Source organism: Microcaecilia unicolor, chromosome 7, assembly GCF_901765095.1.
Source record: "Microcaecilia unicolor chromosome 7, aMicUni1.1, whole genome shotgun sequence".
NCBI classification, from domain to species: Eukaryota; Metazoa; Chordata; class Amphibia; order Gymnophiona; family Siphonopidae; genus Microcaecilia; species Microcaecilia unicolor.
In genome coordinates this window covers 103673642-103694312 of record NC_044037.1, presented here as the reverse complement: position 1 = coordinate 103694312, position 20671 = coordinate 103673642, and the positions used below count along the sequence as shown (strand labels likewise).

General features: G+C 43.1%; 1 protein-coding gene and 1 non-coding gene across 2 annotated transcripts in view; both read left to right on the top strand.

Annotated features, from left to right (window-relative positions):
• Nucleotides 1-3929: 3929 nt before the first annotated feature.
• ALDOA (aldolase, fructose-bisphosphate A) overlaps nt 3930-20671 on the top strand; it is a 40838-nt gene continuing 24096 nt past the window's right edge. The window contains exon 1 of the mRNA XM_030209139.1: nt 3930-4031. The gene's annotated coding sequence lies outside the window, so the exon portion shown is untranslated. The remainder of the gene's footprint in view (nt 4032-20671) is intronic.
• Nucleotides 5423-5494, top strand: TRNAG-UCC. Its single transcript has one exon. It is a non-coding gene; the product is annotated as a tRNA-Gly (tRNA).

Genomic DNA, 20671 nt, shown 5'->3' with positions numbered 1-20671 from the left:
AATTTCCCATTTAGAGCCTTAGAGACCACTCTGGCAACTGGACAGGGAAGATGTTGAAACAGATAGAGCAGTCTGGACAAAACATTCATCTTAATTAAGCTAAATTCCCCCCCCCCCCCTCAGGTTATCAATAGAAATCAAACAAAATAAAACATGGAAAAGAAAATAAGATGATACCTTTTTTATTGGACATAACTTAATACATTTCTTGATTAGCTTTCGAAGGTAGCCCTTCTTCGTCAGATCGGAAATAATGTGCTAGCTGACCTTCGAAAGCTAATCAAGAAATGTATTAAGTTATGTCCAATAAAAAAGGTATCATCTTATTTTCTTTTCCATGTTTTATTTTGTTTGATTTCTATTGATAACCTTAAGAGTGGACTAACACGGCTACCACACTCCCCCCCTCAGGAAATGGGCACATACATCCACACCCGCAAGTCTGTTTGAATCCTGAGTAAGAATGTAGTATAGTTTACTTTTATAGATCCTACAATCTAGCAGGAATAAATATATCTAAACAAATGAATGTGGATACCTATAGATATTGTGGGAGGCAGAACCCTATGGGTTCCCAATATTTATATTTCAGATTTATCAAAATTATTAAGTTTACACCCACCCACGTCTCCAAACTCTTTCAGCAGTTGTATCAAGGCAGCTGGTCCAGATGTCAAGGCTGGTTCACATGTATCTCACTAGCCCAGAAAAAGTACCAACTGCAAAAATCAATATTTTAAGCTCCACTCCCTCAACTTTAAATCTGTAGTTTTGGAAGACTTCCAGACGCTTTCAGCCAATTTGTTTACTCTACAATGGATGGAAAACAGAGCAGAAAGTGCCCTGTTGACAAGTAATTGAGCCCTAGGAGATGAGTATAGTGTAGTCACCCAGCTCAAGAACTCCTCAGAAAGACCCACCTTCCTCAATACAGTAAAGAGGAAAGGCCATTTATTATAATATATATTTTTTATTGCTTGAGAAGTCAAAGAACAATGTAACCATATTAAAAGTCAAGAATAAAGACAAAACGATTATGACCATCCATGCATTATTTGGACTATGTCAACTAGCAAGTTAACAGAAACCAATCACTTCAAGCTTTATATTCTGTATAATTTAATTCCCCCCCCCCCCCCCCACAACAGGTAACAGCAACAAGACCCCTAGTCTGCTGCTAATAACAACACAGAACTAGAGTGTAATAATATCATATTACATTCTTTCATAGACCATCAGAATCCCAACATAAAACAGCTTTTCAATAGCTGAGAAGCCAGCAACCCGGCCCCGGCACACAGGAGCAGGAGAGAGACAGACCCCAGCGCCTGCCCTCCTTGGAGGCCGGGGAGGAGCAAACGCACTGACGCAGGAAGGTAGGAGGTGGGGGATGGTAGCGGCCTGAGTGAGTGAGGGGTGGCAGCAGCAGCTGCGTGTGTCCCGAATGGGGAGATGGTGGCTGCGGGCAGCCCTTCCCCGGGCCCGACCCCCTTATTTTGTGTTTGTTTATTTTAAAAATGTGTAAACTGCCTATCCTAAAATCTAGGTGGATAACAACAAATTCATACAAATTAGTAAACAAGGCTCCTAAATTTAAAAAGAAACAAAGAGACAATTACATATTCTGCACAGCAAATACAATTATATCATTTACCAATACCACAAGTTAAGACTAATTTAACTAATATCATAGCCATGATCCTAACACAGCATAAATACCTGTGCCAGTGGATTTCAACCTATTTGAACAGATTAACTTTAAAAGTTCTATGACTCAGGATACTGGAAAACACCTTCTAAACAAATGGGCTTCAAGCTGTTTATGAAAAGCCTTCATACTGGGGATGAGTCTTAAATCTGGTGGCAGTGTGTTCTACAGGGTTGGCCCGGCAACACTTAAAAACTGCATGTCGATATTCTTTCAATCGTATTTGCCTAAAGGTGGGTAGAACCTGAAGGCCATTATTAGCGGAGAGTAGAGTTCTTGATGGATTGTAGATTTTCAGTAATATTGCAAAAACTAAGTTCATGATTTAAAAATCTTATAGAATCCAAGGTGAGGAACCGCAATACCTATTAAGCAGATATACTGCTTTGTGTGGTACAACCAAAACAGTTTACATATTACACACAGATACTTTCACTGTCCCTAGTGGGCTCGCAATCTGTTTTTGTACCTGGGGCAATGGAGGGTTAGGTGACTTGCCCATGGCCACAAGAAGCTGCAGTGGAAATTGAACTTGGTTCCCTTAGGTCTCAGGCCTACTCACTAACCATTAGACATTAAAACAATGGCAGGACAATAAAGCAGACATAGATCAGAAAGTAGCTATGGATAGATAGTCTTCTCTTTTCCTAAGGGAAACATATCTGCTTCTTTGCACCAGGGGTACAGCACACCAGCTTATCAGTCCAGTACAGGACTGTGTGATGGTCAGGTGGGCATTTCTGACTTGAGGAATATTGCAGAAAGTTATTTTGGCTCGATTGGAAGACACACACAGGCTCATTGCTATTATTAACTAAATTATAGCCCACCTAATTACATATGCTATTTGAGTTGCAAAACAATGTATTAAATTATATGATACAGACTAATGGACATCAGTGAACATCAGATGACTATTCAGAACTTTATACAGTATTAGTAATAATTCAAAGTGTGTGTGCTGGGTTGTTAGTAACCAGTACAGAGTCACTAAACTAGGTGTCATAGGGTTGTATCAAAACTGTGTGCATATTCGCTGGGGGAAATCCTGAAAACCAGTGTGGCTGTGTGAGTCATAGGACAGGGTGCTGTTGAAAAGAAATTAGTATGGTTACCTGAGCTGCTAAGTTACCCAGTTCCATTTGGGAGATTTCGAGGCCAGTACTGGATTTCTGATAACCCTTTCCTGGTGCAATATGGGACCTGTGGCACTGATTTCAATGAGTAGAATCAGGGACTACAAATACCACACAGCAGGGGCGTAGCCAGACAGCAGATTTTGGGTGGGCCTAGGCAAAAAATGGGTGGGCACCAAGTGTTCTCCCCCTTTCCCCCCAAAATATCTAAGCTGGTGGGAAAATGCTTCTCTCCACCATGGCAGTCTGCAGCAGGCATGTGCTGAAAACAGAGCATTCGCAGGTGCCAGTATCATGGAGAGCAGCATTTTCATTACCATCAGGGGGAAGTCTTCAGCAGGTAGAGCTTGGACTCCCCATCAGCTACTGCTATACATGTGCTACTGTTGGGTGGGCCTGAGCCCACCTGTGGCTACGCCACTGCCACACAGAACTAGGTGACTTGACAGCTCTGTAGTGATACCACTACTAACATTTCGTTGTTTTTTTTCTCTCCTTGTCTGTTCCTGCTGTTTAAGTTTGTTTCAGTTCAAAGATCAGGAGGGAGGTGGGATATACCTTGACTATTTTAAAATTAAATTGTAAAAACCACCACAGATTATAGATCTGGTGGGTCAATACTTTATCTCCTTTCTATAGATGTCCCGTAGATCATTCTTGGCTGGAGGTGGTGGTGCCCCCCCCCCCCCCCCGGCTATTTCACTGAGGGAAGAAGGACAAACTGAGAATGTGATACAGGCTGTGCAGTCTTCAATTTTTGTTGTTGGTTAATGTTCCAGTATAGGCTCTTTCTTCGTCTGAAAAACGCCAATTACCTCTTGATCTTTCCTGACCTCCCCCGGATTTCAGTATCGAAAGGACTCGGGTAGGCTGGCACAGGGGAGGATAAAGCTGAAGCCCAAGGCCACCAAATCCAATGAAGCAATTTGGGGTGGGGTAAGGTGAAGGAGATGTCAACACTTGGAGTGCGCTGAATGTCAGACGCTCCGGTTACACATACCGAGATGAGGGCTATATTTACCGCGCTCGGGAAAAGGCCGGAGGTCACCGCTGAAGGTCACGGTTATATAGCGCACACTATATAGGCGGCAGTGCTGCCATCGTCCCCTCACTCAGAGTCCTGAGGACACCAGAGGCACCCCCTCCTCCCGCTCGCTTCCCTGCGCTCGCTAAAGCCGAACATCCAGGTAGGTGCACTCAGGTCTTTTACCCCAGGAGGGAAGATAAGAAAGGTCAGATTGCAAAAAAAAAAAAAGGACCTACTAATCGAGCATGACACAATTCATAGTTACCTGGCTCTTATTAGTACTTTTTAGAGGTTAGCGCGTATCCTTTCGCGCTCAAAAGTCGCGATTTCTTCAGAAGAAATAAAATTGGACCCCAGAGGTATAAAAGATCTTCTGGGAAGATTGGTACTTTGGGTATTGCCTGGGCTCAGTGATCAGTACAGGACGTTAATCTGAGATATTTTAGTTACTGACAGCAGTAGGAAGCTCTGTATGCGGGGGTGACTGTTTGCTATAGCACTACAGAGTAGCGCCCGCTGTGGGGGAAGATGAGCATGAGAAGGCAACTGGGGGAAAAGACACTGAAAAAGCAGCAGATCGGGTTTTCTTTCGCTGTCCCTTTTTGACACTCTCTGATTTGCCTCCATATGTCTTTGCCTTTCTTCTTTTTTTTTTTTTTTTTGCTTTGCTTATCTAACTCCGCCCTCCTGGCTTTGGAGCACAGTGAGGCAGGTTCAAGTCAAACTCAGAAAGAAAAGGCGCAGCAGAAGTATTGACAGAAGCACAAAAGAGCTGGAAGGAGTAAGAGTCACAGGTTGATTTGTGAAGTCTGTCCCCTAGCCCGGAGGGAGGGATCGCGGCTGTGTGGTAGATGACAGCAATGCCTCTGTGAGATTATATATCTGATATATAACAGATTTTTGTCAAGACAGGACGAGAAGATCTACAAGTTTTTATAATCATGAGAACTTGAATCAGGCAGTGCTACAGTGCCTATTTAATTATTGCAGAACATCACCATCTGCATAAAGTACCTTCTCTTATGCAGTAACAAATGCCACTGGGAAGCGCTTATTAAAACCCTTCTCTCATCTGGAGATGGGGACTAAATGCCGACGGTAGCCTGTGGTTTCAGGATTTTTGATGACGGTCATGCCTTCCACGAGGAGTACCTTGCCGGCTGTGAAGGGGTTAAGTGTGACCTGCTGCAGCTCGGCCTTTTAGTGAGCAGAGATGCTGCTGCGCCAGAAATAGCTGCGCCCTTGGATCGTGTTCCCTCTCACTTGGAAAGGTCAGGAAAGAAATTTAAGACAGTCATATGAGGGAGCATAAGCAAGTTCTGGCAGTGAGCAAGACAGACAGCAAAAGTGAGAGATGGAGGGAGATAATGGAAAGTGCATGGCAGATTTGGGGAGAAGGATACACTTGTTTGCAGGTTCCTAACTTCCTACAAACGGCGAATGTAAACTAATGGCCCACTGGAATTCTTGCAGTGAGTGTAAGCACAAGACCAATATACTAAGTAAACATTCGAGTTCTCTTTCTCATTTGAACAACCCAACTCGAGAGCAGCGTTGGTGGTATAGTGGTGAGCATAGCTGCCTTCCAAGCAGTTGACCCGGGTTCGATTCCCGGCCAACGCAAGTGTCCTTTTTTTTTTTTTCTTTCTAATTTGTGCTTTTTAAAAGTACGCTGATTAATTTCGGCTTACATTTTAATTAAGTTACTTAAAAGAGCCTTTGTAACAAATATTTAAGTCGCCATCTCTGAAGCCACACATACCATTTGCTCCCTGCAGGCAATCTTCCTCACACTCTCAACTTCAACAGAGGGAGAGAGAGTATGGAATATACAGATATTTGGCTAATTCTTTTAAAATTTGGTGCTAAGAGGCTAAGTAAGACCAAAATCCAATTATATTTAAAAACAGCATATAAGTGAAAGGGCAGAGATCGGAAAAGATCGGATATCAAAAGTCATATAAATGTAAGAACTTAAATGTTGCCATTCTGGGTCAGACCAAATACCCATCTCTCCCAGTATTCTATTTTTTTTTAAATCTCTTATTTATAATGATCAAACCTATTCATACCCTAACTAAAAAACTAGATAGATCAGTTCTCAATCTTCTTGATGTTCAAAAAGGCACACAACTGCTCTGGTTCAAAGAAAACATATTTGACACCTAAATATTTAATAAGACATTTGCAGGGAAAGGCTAAAAGGAAAGATCCCCCCCCCCCCCCATGGCACTAAGGATCAAAAAGCTTTGCTTCTCTCTTGAGTTTGTCTAGCAACATCTGGAAACAGCCACATCTTCTTCCCACAAAACAGCAATTGAGAATTACGAAAATATATTTTAATAACCCCGTTAAGGTCTTGTTTGAAAACAAATGAGACTATAAAAGTAGTCAGTTCAGAATCTTCATATAGGGGCACTTTTACGGAGCGGCGGTAAGCCCGATGCGGGCTTACTTCTCGCTCTTCTGAGACTACCATCAGCCCAACACGGCTGCTGGCGGTAGTCCTGTCCTGAGCATGTGCCATTTCCAGGGGAAAAAGAAAATCCCCAGAAATGGCTTGTGTGGCGATAACCCGGCGGTAATCGAGCATCGCCGCATGCTGCCCGGTTACCACCAGGTTAGCATGGGAGCCCTTATCGCCACTTCAGTGGGTTCTCTTACCGCATGGCCATGTGTGCTGGGGGCTTTTTTACCCACTGCGGTAGAAAGGGCTCTGGCGCACAAGAAAAACGGCCCCTGCTGCTAGCACTGGGCTTTTTTCCCCCACAGCTTGGTAAAAGGACCCCTTAGCAGTGGCGTACCGAGGGCGGGGTGGTAGGGGCGGACTGCCCCGGGTACAAATCAGTGGGGGGGTGATCTACTCCGTCCGTCGGTTCGCCTCCCTGCCCTTTACTTGTTCCACAGTGCCGGCGCGCACCTTACATCTCTGTTGCGCCGCTCACTCTGTCTCCTCCCAGCGGCTGCGGCTTCTCTCTCTCTCCCCGCCATCGCCACCTTCTTCCTTCAGCGCCTGTGGTGCCTGTTTGCCCTTCCTTTGTGATGGCTTCTCCTCTCGTCCCACTCGTCGGCTTCAGTGCAGCCACCCACAACACAAGCCTGCTGTGCCTTCCGCTTGCGGCTTTGGCACTTCCTGCACTGACTGCACTCCAACTCCACCCCCGCCGGGCCACTGTGACTGGTAGCGTCGGCAGAAGAATCTGAGGATGGATCATGCAGGTCTTCAAGGTCACTTGCTTCCCATTCCAGGTCCGGAGCAGAGCCCGGTATTAATTAGGCGGCGCGATCCTATGTGCTGCCTTGACTTTTTTTTTAAACATTTGATTACTTTTGCTGTTGCTAGTTTGGCAGGACCAACACGCTGCACCCCTGGGGGGGGGGGTGTCATGAAATGTAAAAAGGAAGGAAGTGGGGGTCATGAAATGTGAAGAGGAAGGACTGGGGTATAATGAAATGTAAAAAGGAAGGCCTGGGGGGGGGGGGGAGTCATGAAATGTAAAAAGGAAGGTCTTGGGGGGGGGGGGCAAGAACACTAGTCTGTAATGGATGGGAGAGAAAGAGGGCACCTGGCTAGATGGATGGAGGGGACAGAGAGAGGCGGACGGCACTGATGGAAGGGAGAGAAGAATGGGCAGACCAGATGCTGGATGGAAAGGGGCAGAGAGAGGAAGCAGAAGCTGGATGGAAAGGGGTAGGAGAGGGCAGAGGCAGGATGGAAAGGGGCAAGAGCGAGGGGGCATACGCTGGATGGAAAGGGGCAGACACTGGATAAAAAGGGACAGGGGCAGAGAGAGGGGACAGACTCTAGATGGAAAGGGGCAGAGAGAGGATGCAGACGCTGGATGAAAAGGGGCCAGGGCAGAGAGAGGGAACAGAATCTAGATGGAAACGGGCAGAGAGAGGATACAGATGCTGGATGAAAAGGGACAGGGGCAGAGAGAGAGAGGGGGCATATGCTGGATGGAAGGGAGGGAGAGAAAGGGCAGACACACACATGTGCAGCTGGATGGAAAGGGGCAGAGAGAGGGGACAGAGCAGATAAGAAAAGTAGAAACCTGAGACAACAAAGGTAGATAAAAATTTATTTTTATTTTTTTAACTTTGATAAAGCAGTATTGTAGTTGTGTTTATAAACATTTATACATAGAAAATGGAAATAAGGTAAATTTTTTATTGGACTAGTTTTAATACATTATGACTAAGGTTTGGAGACCAAACCCCCTTCCTCATGTCGGGACAGGATACTGTAACAGCAGTGTACTGTACTGACTTGATGAAAGAGGTTTTAGTCTCTGAAAGCTAAATACATTAGTCCAATAAAATGGTATTTATCTTATTTTACATATTTGTTTTATTTGTATATTCTATTTGTTAATTTGTAAAGTGGTGATTATTGGTATTTGTTAGTTTTTTTCAAATTTACATCTGCTATCTTTATATTTTGTACAGTACTAGGGGACATGCATACATTATCACTATCGCTGTTTCTGCTTCCATGGTGTTGCATTGTATGCAGAGTCTGGTTTCTAGAGGCTTCAGTTTAAATTTTCTCTACATATTTCTATTTTGTACTTATTCAATACTAAGTTAGAGTGTGTCTATGAAAAAGAAATGGTTTTCTGCTGGCATTGACTATGCAGGATCGACAATATGTACTATTCTGGCTGGTTTACTTTTACATTGCTCACTGGAGTGTTTAAGATGCTGTATTTTCCTAGGTGCATCCTTGTTGTGTGACTTGTATAAGTTACTAAGAACATAGAACATAGTAAATGACGGCAGATAAAGAGTTCTTACGGTATGGTAGAATTGCTCTGTAGGTCATGAGTGACATTTGTTGTGTTTTGTATTAATTGACAGTAGGCCTAGTACTGGACAATTTCTCAACTAATCCATTAAGCTTCTGAAGGGCATCTCAAATGTTCTGTAAAGATACTCCCGACATAGGAGTCCATATTGGGGCCGAAGACTCTGACAGCTTCTCACAGCTCTAAAAGATTCCACTGGTTTCTCCAACAGCCAACGTATATCCCACTTTTGCATTACTTTCCGTGGAGTTGGGTTCTTGTGGGTTCCACAGTTGGATATGGCGGCATCATGAGCATCAGAGGGGAGAGTGACACTTCAAGACTGAGAGCAGAGAGTTCTTCTCCCTGCCTAGCTGGGCATTCACCCACTCTGGGACCTTTCACTGCAAAGCGATCCAAGGTTTGCTGCACAGGTGAGGAGGTCCTAGCGGCTGGGGCACCGCTTTAACGACCCCCTTTCTTTTGGTATGCAACATTATAGCGTAAGAAATTTGCAGTGGGCAGCAAGCCAGGACTCTAGCAGTGAAGCTTCATGCAGCCATTTTGCGACACCCCTTTCAGTATTCTGTTTCTAACAGTGGCCAATCCAGGTCACAAGACACTGGCAAATTCCCATAAAGTAGCAAGATTCCAGGGATAAGCATTGACTTCCCCAGGTCTACCTTAATAACAGTTTATAGACTTTATTCTCGGGAAGTTTTCCAAAAACTTTTTTAACACAGCTACATTACCTGCTTTTGCCACATGCTGTGGCAATGAGTTCCAGAGCTTAACTATGTGTTGTGTGAAAAAATATATATATTTTCTTCTATTCATTTGAAATGTACTACTTAGTAATCCTAGTCATTGTACTTTCTGAAAGTGTGAACAACACCCTTCACTCGACTTAGGATTTTATGGACTTCTATCATATCTACTATTTAGTAACTTCATGATGTGTTCCCCTCCCCAGTCATTATACTTTAGTTACCTGTTCCACTCCACTCAGGGTTTTATAGACCTTTATTGTATCAACTACTTAATAACCTCATGGCATGTCCCCTAGTCATTGTACTTTTTGAAAGCATGAATATTTGATTTGTGGTTACCTGTTTCCACTGCACTCAGGGTTTTATAGAGCTCTGTTGTATCTCCCCTCAGCTGTCTTTTCTCCAAGCTGAAGAGGCTTTAACCTTTCCTCATATGAGAGGAGTTTCATTCTCTTTATCATTTTAGTCACCCTTCTCTGTACCTTTTCTTATTCTGCATTGTCTCTTTTGAGATATGACAGCTAGAACTGCACACAATACGCAAGGTATGATTGCTCTATGGAGTGATATAGAGGCATTATGCTATTCCTTGTTTTATTCTCTATTAATCTTCTTCTATATATATAAAAGGCAAGACCAACGTTCTATGAAGCCTCCAGCCGGAAGTGTGAAGCGCCAGAGATATCCGGTTTCCCCATGAGTGAAGGAAAACAGCACAGCACGAAATCTCACACAGTGAAGGACTCAGAGGGGGGAGGGGAGAGAGATGCCCTCACTCTCTCTGTAACAAAAACACAGAACAGCAGGAAACTTAACACTGAAGGACTGGACTGGGAGGGGGGAGGGGGAGGGAGAGAGGGCAGGGACACACACTCCCACATGCACACTCTGAAAAAAACCTTGCTAGCCCCCCGTTTCATTTGCATCAGAAACGGGGCTTTTTTACTAGTTTCCTAATAATTCCTAACATTCTGTTTGTTGTTTTCATAGGCATCAGTACAGGGTGGCAAGTGTCACCCCCCCCCCCCCAAAAAAAAAAATGGCTTGCCACTCCTTTGCCAGCCCACTTTCATCAAGCATGTAGTTTTTGGTATCTTCCACCCATCCTTTCCCCAAGGTCTGACATCTCTGTTTCTCTGTTGCACCCCCCCCCCCCCCGGTGCAAACTAGCACCCCCTCTCTATTCCCTTCCTCTTTCATTTTCTCCTCCCCACCCCGTGTACCTCCAACTATTCAGAACATTGTTGGCAGTATCAGTAACTGAGGCAAGCCACTACTGGCTAGCTCCAGAGAGTTCCCTGTGCCTTGTCCCACCTGTTCTGACGCAACTTCCTGTTCCTGCATATGACTCGAGCCAGCCGGTGGTAGTATGCTTGAATGACTAGCACTGGTGATAATGTACCAAATAGTTGGAGGACAGCCAGGGGGCGAGAGAAGAAAAGGAATAGAGAGGAGCTGCCGGGCCATAAGAGAGAGCTGCTGTACTTAGTGGGGGGGGGGGGGGGGGGTAGGAAGAGAAACAGAGAGCCTGGCCACAGGTGGGGAGGGGGAGAGATGCTAGATATGGGAGGTGGAGTGTGGAGAACCAAGAGATTGGATGAGGGGGTGAGGAAGAGAGGGGGAGACGTACTGGAGCCACTGAGGGAAGGTGGGGAGAAATATAGTGTGATGCTGGGATGGGAGGGGGTGAGCAGAGGGAAAAGAGAGAGACTGAACAGTGGAAGGGGGAGAGTGGGAGAGACACTGAACCCATAGAAGGAGAGAGGGACAAGGAAAGATACTGGACTGCAGCGAGAGAGCAAGGGCAAGGTGATAGTAGCCATGGGATGGGAGATGCAGGAGAATGGGAAGAAAGGGAGATAAGCTGGACACAAGGAGGGACAGGGACATAGAAGGGCAATATTGGACACAGAGAGGGGTAGGGGGCAAAGAAGACAGGTGCTCAACATGGGGGAGGGGGAGGGATAGGGATAGGGACAGAGAGGGGAGATGTTGGGACAGATAGGGTCACAGAGGAAATTATGGTGGACATGGAAAGAGAAGAAATGTCAAATGCACGACAAACCCTGGAAATAGCACAAGATGGAGGGCCCTTAGGGGTGGGGGAACAGAGCAGAAGATGACTGAGGCTTGGTGATTGTGTGGGATAATTTATTTTGTGTGTGTGTCTGGGGGGGGGGGGGGGGGGGGGGGAGAAGAGCAGGGGAATTATGGATGGGAAGGATGGAAAGCAAATTTTGAGAGCATATGGAGGACCTGGCAATTGGTAGGTACAAGTGGGGTTTGTTGATGTGTTGGAAAAATGAGTGAAAGTATAAAATGGGGGTAAGAGAGTGGGGATGATGTGTGGTGGAAGGTTGAGACATAATGTAAATAACCTGAAAGACAGGAGAGAGGATAAGAGGCGTTGAAAAGGGATGGGAGTATTGGGGAGGGTAATAGAGGAAGGGAATGTATCTCTGAAGGGGTTGAATGTGGGTGGAAATGGAGTTAAATGATGCTGAAAGAGAGGCAATAGAAGATGGGGTAGAGGGTAAGACACAGAAGAATAGCCTGGAGGCAAGGGAAGGAAAATGACAGCGATAGAGCTGGACTGGTGGGATCAGAGGCAGTGGAGGGTGGATGAGGGCTGAGAGAGTGAGTACCAAGGATAGAAATGAAGGACTCAGGGTGGGTGAAAGATGACAGGAGATAGGAGACTGAGGAAGGAGAGAGATTGCAGGGACAATGGGAATACTGGAAAGGGGATGAGAGGGAGATGGAAAAAGCTGTTAGATACATGAGAGGTCAAAAAAAAAGGAGACAAATAAAAGGGGGAAAGAAAGAAAGAGTTGAGGTAAAATCAAATGGCAGATATAAATGCAGAAAAGATAAAAATGGGAAGAAACATGAAAAGAAAGATCAGTGGCAGACAGATGTAGAAGAGAAAATTAAAAAGACAAGAGGAGAGAAAAGAAATAGAAAAGTAAACCTGGAAAATAATTTGGGAGACAACTGACACAAGAAAAGTAGAAAAGAGACTGGGACCAGCCCAATTAGAAAAATAAAATGCCCAGACAGCAACAATAAAAAACAAAAATGTTATTTAATACTTTTTAAGAACATAAGCATTGCCATAATGGGACAGACCAAAGATCCATCAAGCCCAGTATCGTGTTTCCAACAGTGGCCAATCCAGGTCACAAGTACCTGGCAAGATCCCAGAACAGTAAAACAGATTTTATTATGCTTATCCTAGAATATGCAGTGGATTTTCCCAAGTCCATCTTAATAATGGCTTATGGTCTTTTCTTTTAGGAAAGTAGCCAAACCTTTTTTAAACCCTGTTAAGCTAACTGCTTTTACCACATTCTCTGGCAATGAATTCCAGAGTTTAATTACTCGAGTGAAGAAATATTTTCTATGATTTGTTTTAAATGTACTACTTAGTAACTTCTTTATATGCCTTCTAGTCCTTGTATTTTTGGAAAGAGTAAAGAAGCAATTCATGTCTACCTGTTCCACTCCACTCATTATTTTATAGACCTCTATCATATCTCCTTTCAGCCGTCTCTTCTCCAAGCTGAAGAGCCCTAGCTGCTTTAGCCTTTCCTCATAGGGAAGTCGTCCCATCCCCTTTATCATTTTTGTTACCCTTCTCTGTACTTTTTCTAATTTTATATCTTTTTTGAGATGTAGTGACCAGACTTGCACACAGTATTCAAGGTGCGGTCGCATCATGGGATGTGTCCACTTTAGGAAATGTATATCTTGTCTATTTTTATATTTTGTAAAGTACAGGAGAAAATACATTTCTGTTTCTCTTTTATCAATATTGCCCTTCTTATAGAGTCTGACTTTCTTGGGGGGGGGGGGGGGGGTTCCATTTCAGTTTTTGTGAATGTTTTTTGTTGTCCCATATGGTGAAGATATATCTGTTTTCTGCATGTGCAACTGAGATGAAGGATTCTGCTAGCATGTAGTGTCTTTGTAAGAATCTCAAACAATTCAGCTTGTTCTAGTTTGCCAGTAATAGGTATATTGGTGCTCCAGGGACCAGTGTAATATTTATAGGTTGATTAGGGTTTTTATGGTTTGGTAATTTTTTTTTGTTAATTTGAAAAGCAGGCTCTTGGCACCTAAAATAAAAATGTTCAAGACTAGTGGTCTCCACATCCTGTAGAGTCACCACACAAACAAAAACTCATCTGACTGGCAGTGGAAGGGGCATATGCTGCTATTGGGGTGATAATCACAATGTCAATATTTTTTCTATGTGTGTTGTTGGGGAATGTGGAGTTAGTGATACAGAGCTGGAGGTGCAGAGTTTATATTGAGATTCTGTCCAATCCTGTAGAGAATCCAAACTTCACACCACACAGAAGAATTTATTGAATGATCCTGTCAATTATGTTTCAACTATTTTTATTAGAAAACTCAATATACATACAACAAATTTCAACACTGAACATTTTCCAAGTCAATACCACACATAATGATCCCTGTATTAAGGGAGGGCTCAGAATATTGTAAGAATGCCCTGTTTTTAATTATTATGAAATTGCTGCTGACATGAAAGATGTACAACATAGTAGCAATCAAGGTAGAGGTGGAAGCTGTTGAGGTCATCACTACCCCAAATCTTTGTTCGTTATGAGAAAAGAAATTATATAAATGCGTCTGTGTGTGTGTATGTGTAGACCAAAAACAAAACCTGTTTCCTCCAAAAACAGAAAATGAAAAGCACCTAGACGGATGTTGATTAAGGGCTTCTTTTATCAAGCCTAGCTAGCAGCTACCGCTGCGGTATTGCCGACAAAGCCCATTCACTTTGAATGGGCTCCGTCGGCACTGCTGCACAGAACCCCTAGCACGGCTTGATAAAAGAGGCCCACAATGTAAGTTATTTCATTACATCATGTTATTCAAATATAATACCATATTAATATTATTGTGTATTAAAATGCATTGCATCTAGCACTATGATATAACAATTTGTTTCAATACCTTCAGGGGCCCTTTTACTAAGCTGTGGTAAGCACTAACACACACTTAACGCAGGTTAAACAGCACTACCGCGGGGTGAGTTCAGATGTTCAGCAGTAGTTTTGGGATTGGCATACACTAACCATGTGCTAAAAATAGAATTTATTTTTTACCACTGGGGTGTGTCTGGGGGGGGGGGGGCAGAGAGTAAGTGTGTTCTGTGCTAATTGGTTAACAGAGCTACATCGCCGCACACTAACCCATTAATGTGTGGTTAGTGCCTGAGCCCTTATCACCTAGAATATAGGTGTTGGTAAGTGCTCTGTTTATTGAATTCCCTCCTATGCCACTTACACATTTCCTTACACGATAGCGCTCAATCAATTTGCTGCTACTTATGCATGTTCAGACACTGTAGTGATTCAGTCAAAGCTCGGGTTATTTGGTATCGTGTGAAATTAAAACACTGAGAAGACAAAAATTCTAAGGTTAGGGTCAGCTTTGCCAGCCTTACCGAACAACATATTAACATTAAGGGACATCTCCCTCCGAATTGATTCTACTTTATATAGAAATATCTTTATTAGGGGTCAACCACCAGGGTGGAGGAACAAGATCCACCATGAAAAGACAGAGGAGCAGTGTGATCACCAAAACTCTTCCATTGATACCAGGGAGACAGAAAATATCATATACACTTTATTCCAAAAATTAAATGAAATGCCTGCCTCAGGAGTCTTTGTATATATGATAGAGTCCAAAAGTAGCAAAACAAATGCTTCATAAAATAGCAACAAAAGAATGCAGTCTTTAAAAAGTATTTTTTTTTTGGTTCAGCGATTCACAAAGCAGTCACAGCAGTACAAAGCTTTGGTGTCTTTCTGGATTGATATTTTGTTTTAAGCAATTTGCACCATAATCAAAGCAGTACATTACTTTGGCGCCTTTTCAATCGATAAGTCTTTTTAAAGACCGCATCCTTTTGTTGCTATTTTGTGAAGCATTCTTTGCTACTTTTGGACTCTATCATATATACAAAGACTCCTGAGGCAGGCAGTCTAGCCGAAACACAGTGCCGTGTTGAGTCATTGATTTTAACATCATTTAATTTGTGGAATAAAATGTATATGATATTTTCTGTCTCCCTGGTATCATTGGAAGAGTTTTGTTGATCACGCTACTCCTCTGTCTTTACCTTTTACAAAATATCTTTATTGTCATTGGATACAGAAACAACAAAACATCGCTAGTCATAGACTCCAGTAAAGAAATGTCCAAGAAATATACATAAGCAATCTTTGCAATGACAGGGAATAACAAATAAACCCTCCTCCTCCTCCCCCAAATCTAACTCTCCATCCCTTCCCTCCTCCCCAACCTACAAGCTTACTATAGCATTAATGAGGATGTTGATTAGCTCAAAATCAGAGATCTAAAGTATTTAAAAAGGCTGATCACACCTGGAGGTGAGAGTGTTCAAATATGGAGTCCACAATTTGAGAAATAGCCCTGAGAGTCTACCAAGAATCTTTCCATTGCAAGAAGCTCATGCATTTGGTTTCTCCATTGCATTAATATTGGGGTGGGGGATATCACATATCCATTGTAACAGGATACAGTTCTCCAATTGATTCTATTTTAAACATTTTGGGAGTAACAATAGATTCTACACTGTCATTAGACACTAATCTTCCGAGTAAGAAACTCCTCCTTGTCTTGCTGCCACCCTGATTTACGTGCACATCCATGCCTTGAGATCCCACAATCAGTATCTTGTAGAAATCTTCTGTAACACTAAATGTCTATTTTATAATATATTTCCACCATTCATGATGTATTGTAAGCCACAATGAGCCTGCAAAGAGGTGGGAAAATGTGGGATACAAATGCAATAAATAAATAAATAAAATAAATCCCATTTTCAGGCGTATTAGATTGGAGAAATACAGGGATTCTTTGTTCATGGTTGTAGGTCCAGCAATTTCTCAGTGACTTGCTACTTACTTTTCTGAAGCAGTTAAAAATCTTGCTATTTCAACAGGTTTTTTCATGGGGCGTATCTGGAATCCGGCGGTAGGGGGGGCCAGAGCCAGAGAGGGGGGGCACATTTTTGCCTCCCCCCCGCTGCCGCCGTCAACCCTCCCCCGTTGCTTACTTTTGCTGGCGGGGGGCCCCAACCCCCGCCAGCCGAGGTCGACCCGCAATCTCCATATTTCATCTTCCTCCGTGGCCATGTGCTTCAAGGAAGTAATGCTGCAGTGCTGATTGGTTGAATCCAGTTCGGCGTCTGACGTCGCAGCGACGTCAGACGCCGAACTGGATTCAACCAATCAGCACTGCAGCGTTACTTCCTTGAAGCACATGGCCACGGAGGAAGACGAAATATGGAGATTGCGGGTCGGACCTCGGCTGGCGGGGTTGGGGCCCCCCGCCAGCAAAAGTAAGCAGCGGGGGAGGGTTGACGGCAGGGAGGGGGGCCAGGGCGAAATCTGCGGGGGCCCAGGCCCCTGTGGCCCCACGCAGATACGCCCCTGGATTGTACTATTTTGTAATTTGTTTTATTTTTAGCTGTAAGTTGATTTTTTTTTAGGTATGTGAATTTATAATTCGCCTAGACTTGCAGATGGGCAGGATATAAGACATTTTTAAATAAATAAACTTAAACAAATTTGCATAGTAACATATAGTAACATGGTAAGTGACGGCAGATAAAGCCTGCAAATAGGTGGGAAAATGTGGGATACAAATGTAACAAATAATAATAATAATAAATAATAAAGACCTGAACTGTCCATCCAGTCTGCCCAAAAAGATAAACTCATTGTACTTGATATGCAATACTTTATATGTATACCTGAGTTTGATTTGTCCTTGCCATTCTCAGGGCACAGACCGTAGAAGTCTGTCCAGCACTCTTCTTGTACTAAAAGTTCTGAAGCTAACGTCGAAGCCCCTTAAAATTTACACTCAAGTCCATCCTTATCTATTCAGTGACAATCAGGGCATAGAAATTAGAAGTCTGCCCAGCACCAGTTTCGCTTCCCAATTACCAGCGTCGCCACCCAATCTCTGCTAAGATTCCATGGACCCATTCCTTCTAAACAGGATTCCTTTGTGTTTATCCCACGCATGTTTGAATTCCATTACCGTTTTCATCTCCACCACCTCCCGCGGGAGGGCATTCAACGTATCTACCACCCTCTCCATGAAAAATACTTCCTGACATTACTCCTAGAAAATCATTTTGAACATTTTAGAATTACTGTGCAAGCCTTTCTGCTTGGCCAGCTAGATTATTGTAATGTAATATATGTAGGATGGTCAGAGAAACTGAAGAAGCAATTAGAGTCTGTACAGGACACCTCGGCTAGACAGATATATGCCATTTACAAAAATGGGAACTGGTTTCACCTCTTTTGAAAATGTTGTACTGGTTGCTGATAGATGCTCGCTCATCATTTAAATGACGTCCTTTCATGTTCAGATTTATTCATGGCAATGGCTTCTTCTTACGTAATGCCATTAGTACCTTTCTGACTGTTCTCTAGGGGTGCATCATGCCACAAATCAATTAGCCATCCATTTTCCATCTGCAGTGAAAATAAAATATAAGCGAATGCCTCTTTGCTTTCATAACAGGCGCCAAGATATAGAATTCTTTACCAGGTGCTCTTCGATTGGGTTCAGATTACATGAGTTGCGGAAGGAAGCTAAAAACAAATCTGTTTAAGTAATTCTTGCATGATTAATTCTTACCTTAGCTAAGCATTTGGTTAACTATCTTCTGATGATACATTTTTTGATCTGACCTTCTTGTAGACATGTATCTTCCCAGAATCTGCCTTGTTAAATCTTCTTGTAAATTGCTTTGAACTACTTGGTTAGAACTTGTATGTTATCGTAAGTGCTGGTTTTCTGTACATCTGTATATGCAAGTGGCACATATTTATAAGTGCCCTGTTATAGGGCAGTTACCCTCTATCCGTCTACAGAAAGAAAAACAATGACAACTCTTCTGTCCATTCCTGTTGCAGTACCCAGTTTCTGTCTTTACCCTCACTTCCTCACATTCAAGGGAGCCCAGTATTTACTGAATTCCACTACTTTTGTGGCCTCCCCCATTTGATGATTATATTTATATATAGTGTTGATATAATTTGCCTTGAATTGAAAAGCCCAACTTTAAAGTTATTAACTTCAATTGTATCTCCATCCAGAAACTATTGTATAGAGCCATCACCTTTCTTTAATGAAACCTGTCCTTTATTACCACGACTAACCCAATTTAGCCTCATGTTGTTACCCTTTGCTCTAACCTTTCCACTGGAATATCCTTCTTGTGCATTATTTGTTTCTTTGAGGCATCTGAATTTCTCCATTATATCTCCCCTCTTCCCTTCTAGGGTGTACATATATAGGTCTTTAAAGATGCAGACTCAGAAATGATACAGCAAATTTAGAAAATACTGACAAGGACAGAAAGTCTGGAGAGAAGGCTACAGCATGGAGAAGAAATGACTGAGAGGGGATGTAATGGAGATTTATAACTTCATGAGTGGGCTGGAATAAGTTAATAGGAAACAATTATTTACCTTAACAAATAGAATGAGAATTATGGTCAAATCAATGAAGTTGGTAGCATCAAAACAAATGTCAAAAGTTTAGTCTGAGCCAAATTAAGCTGCAAAATTTATTGCTGGAGGATGTGGTCATGGCTAATAGTATTAGTGGGGTTAAAAAGGTTTGAAGAAATTTCTGGAGGGCAAATTATTAGCCAGGTAGATGTGAAGATCATTAGATCATCTTCCCATTAGAATCTACTTGGGACATTCAAGTGGTCTACACTGATCATTGTTGGAGAAAGGATGCTGGTCTCAGTGGACCATTGGACTTCTTATACTGGTATCATTTGGTAATCCTTTTCTGGACTGTCTCTGCTCCTGCCTCTCCTGTTGACCCGACAGCCAGTTAACTTTTCTGGATATCTGCAATGACTATCATGAGATACATTTATATAAATCAGAGACTTTGTATATACAACAGGGCCGCAGAGAGACTGCTGCCGCCCCCCAAGATTGCCACCACTGCCCCCCCCCCCCAGAATCGCCGCTGCCACCCGCCCACCCGCTGCAACTGCAGTCTGCAACTACCTTGGCTGGCAGGGATCCCAAGGCCCCGCCAGCAGAAGAGCTCTTCCTCCAGCACTGCTCTTCTTCACTCTGCTGCATGGCCTGCCCCTGCGGCTGCTTTTTCTCTCACGTCACACATGCTCGGTTTCAAAACTAAACTCCAATCTTCTGGTACCGTGCTTGATTTTAAAGGTAAATATTCTGCAAGTTCATTTTTCAATTCTATCAATACTCAGGGATGAGTACCATCCGGTCCAGGCAATTTGCTACTCTTCAATTTGTCAAATTGCACCATTACATCTTCCAGGTTTACAGAGATTGAATTCAGTTTATCTGACTTGTCAGTTTTGAATACCATTTCTAGCACCGGTATGTCTTCCAAATCTTCCTCAGTGAAGACCGAAGCAAAGAATTCACTTAATCTCTACTATGGCTTTGTCTTCCCTGAGTGCCCCTTTTATCCCTTGGTCATCTAGGGGAACCCCAAGACGTTAAACTTAGCATTACTGCAACACTGGAGACATAAAACAGAAATGCATTTTCAACTGATTCTCTTGCCTGCTTCTTGCTTCTAATATACCTAAAAAAAGTTTGTACTATGTGTTTTTGCCTCCAACACAATATATTTTTCAAAGTCTTTCTTTGCCATCCTTATCAGCACTTTGCATTTAATTTGCCATTCCTTATGCTGTTTCTTTTTATTTTCAGTCAGTTCCTTCTTCCATTTTCTGAAAGATTTTCTTTTAGCTCTAATAGCTTCCTTCACCTCAGTGGTGTAGACAGATAGCCAGTTTTGGGTGGGCCTGAGCCCAAAGTGGGTGGGCACAAAATGTTTTCTGCCTTGTCCTACCTCCACCTCAAAATATAAATACTTTAGCTAATGAGGATCCCCAAGCTCTGTCAGCTGGCCAAGCTCTGAAGGTGGCCAGAACTCTCTTTTACGAAGCTTGGCAGGCAGCAGCAGCAATGATCCTAAGCTACTGATACTGGCACCCCACACATGCTTAGTTGTCGATGATTCAAGGATGCTGTTATCAACCACAGAGCTTGGTAGAAGGGAGTTCTGGCTGTTTTTGGAAGAGGTCCTTAGCTGGGTATGCTTGGGGATTCTCACCAGCTATACAGCAAGGGTCAGGACTGGTATTAGAC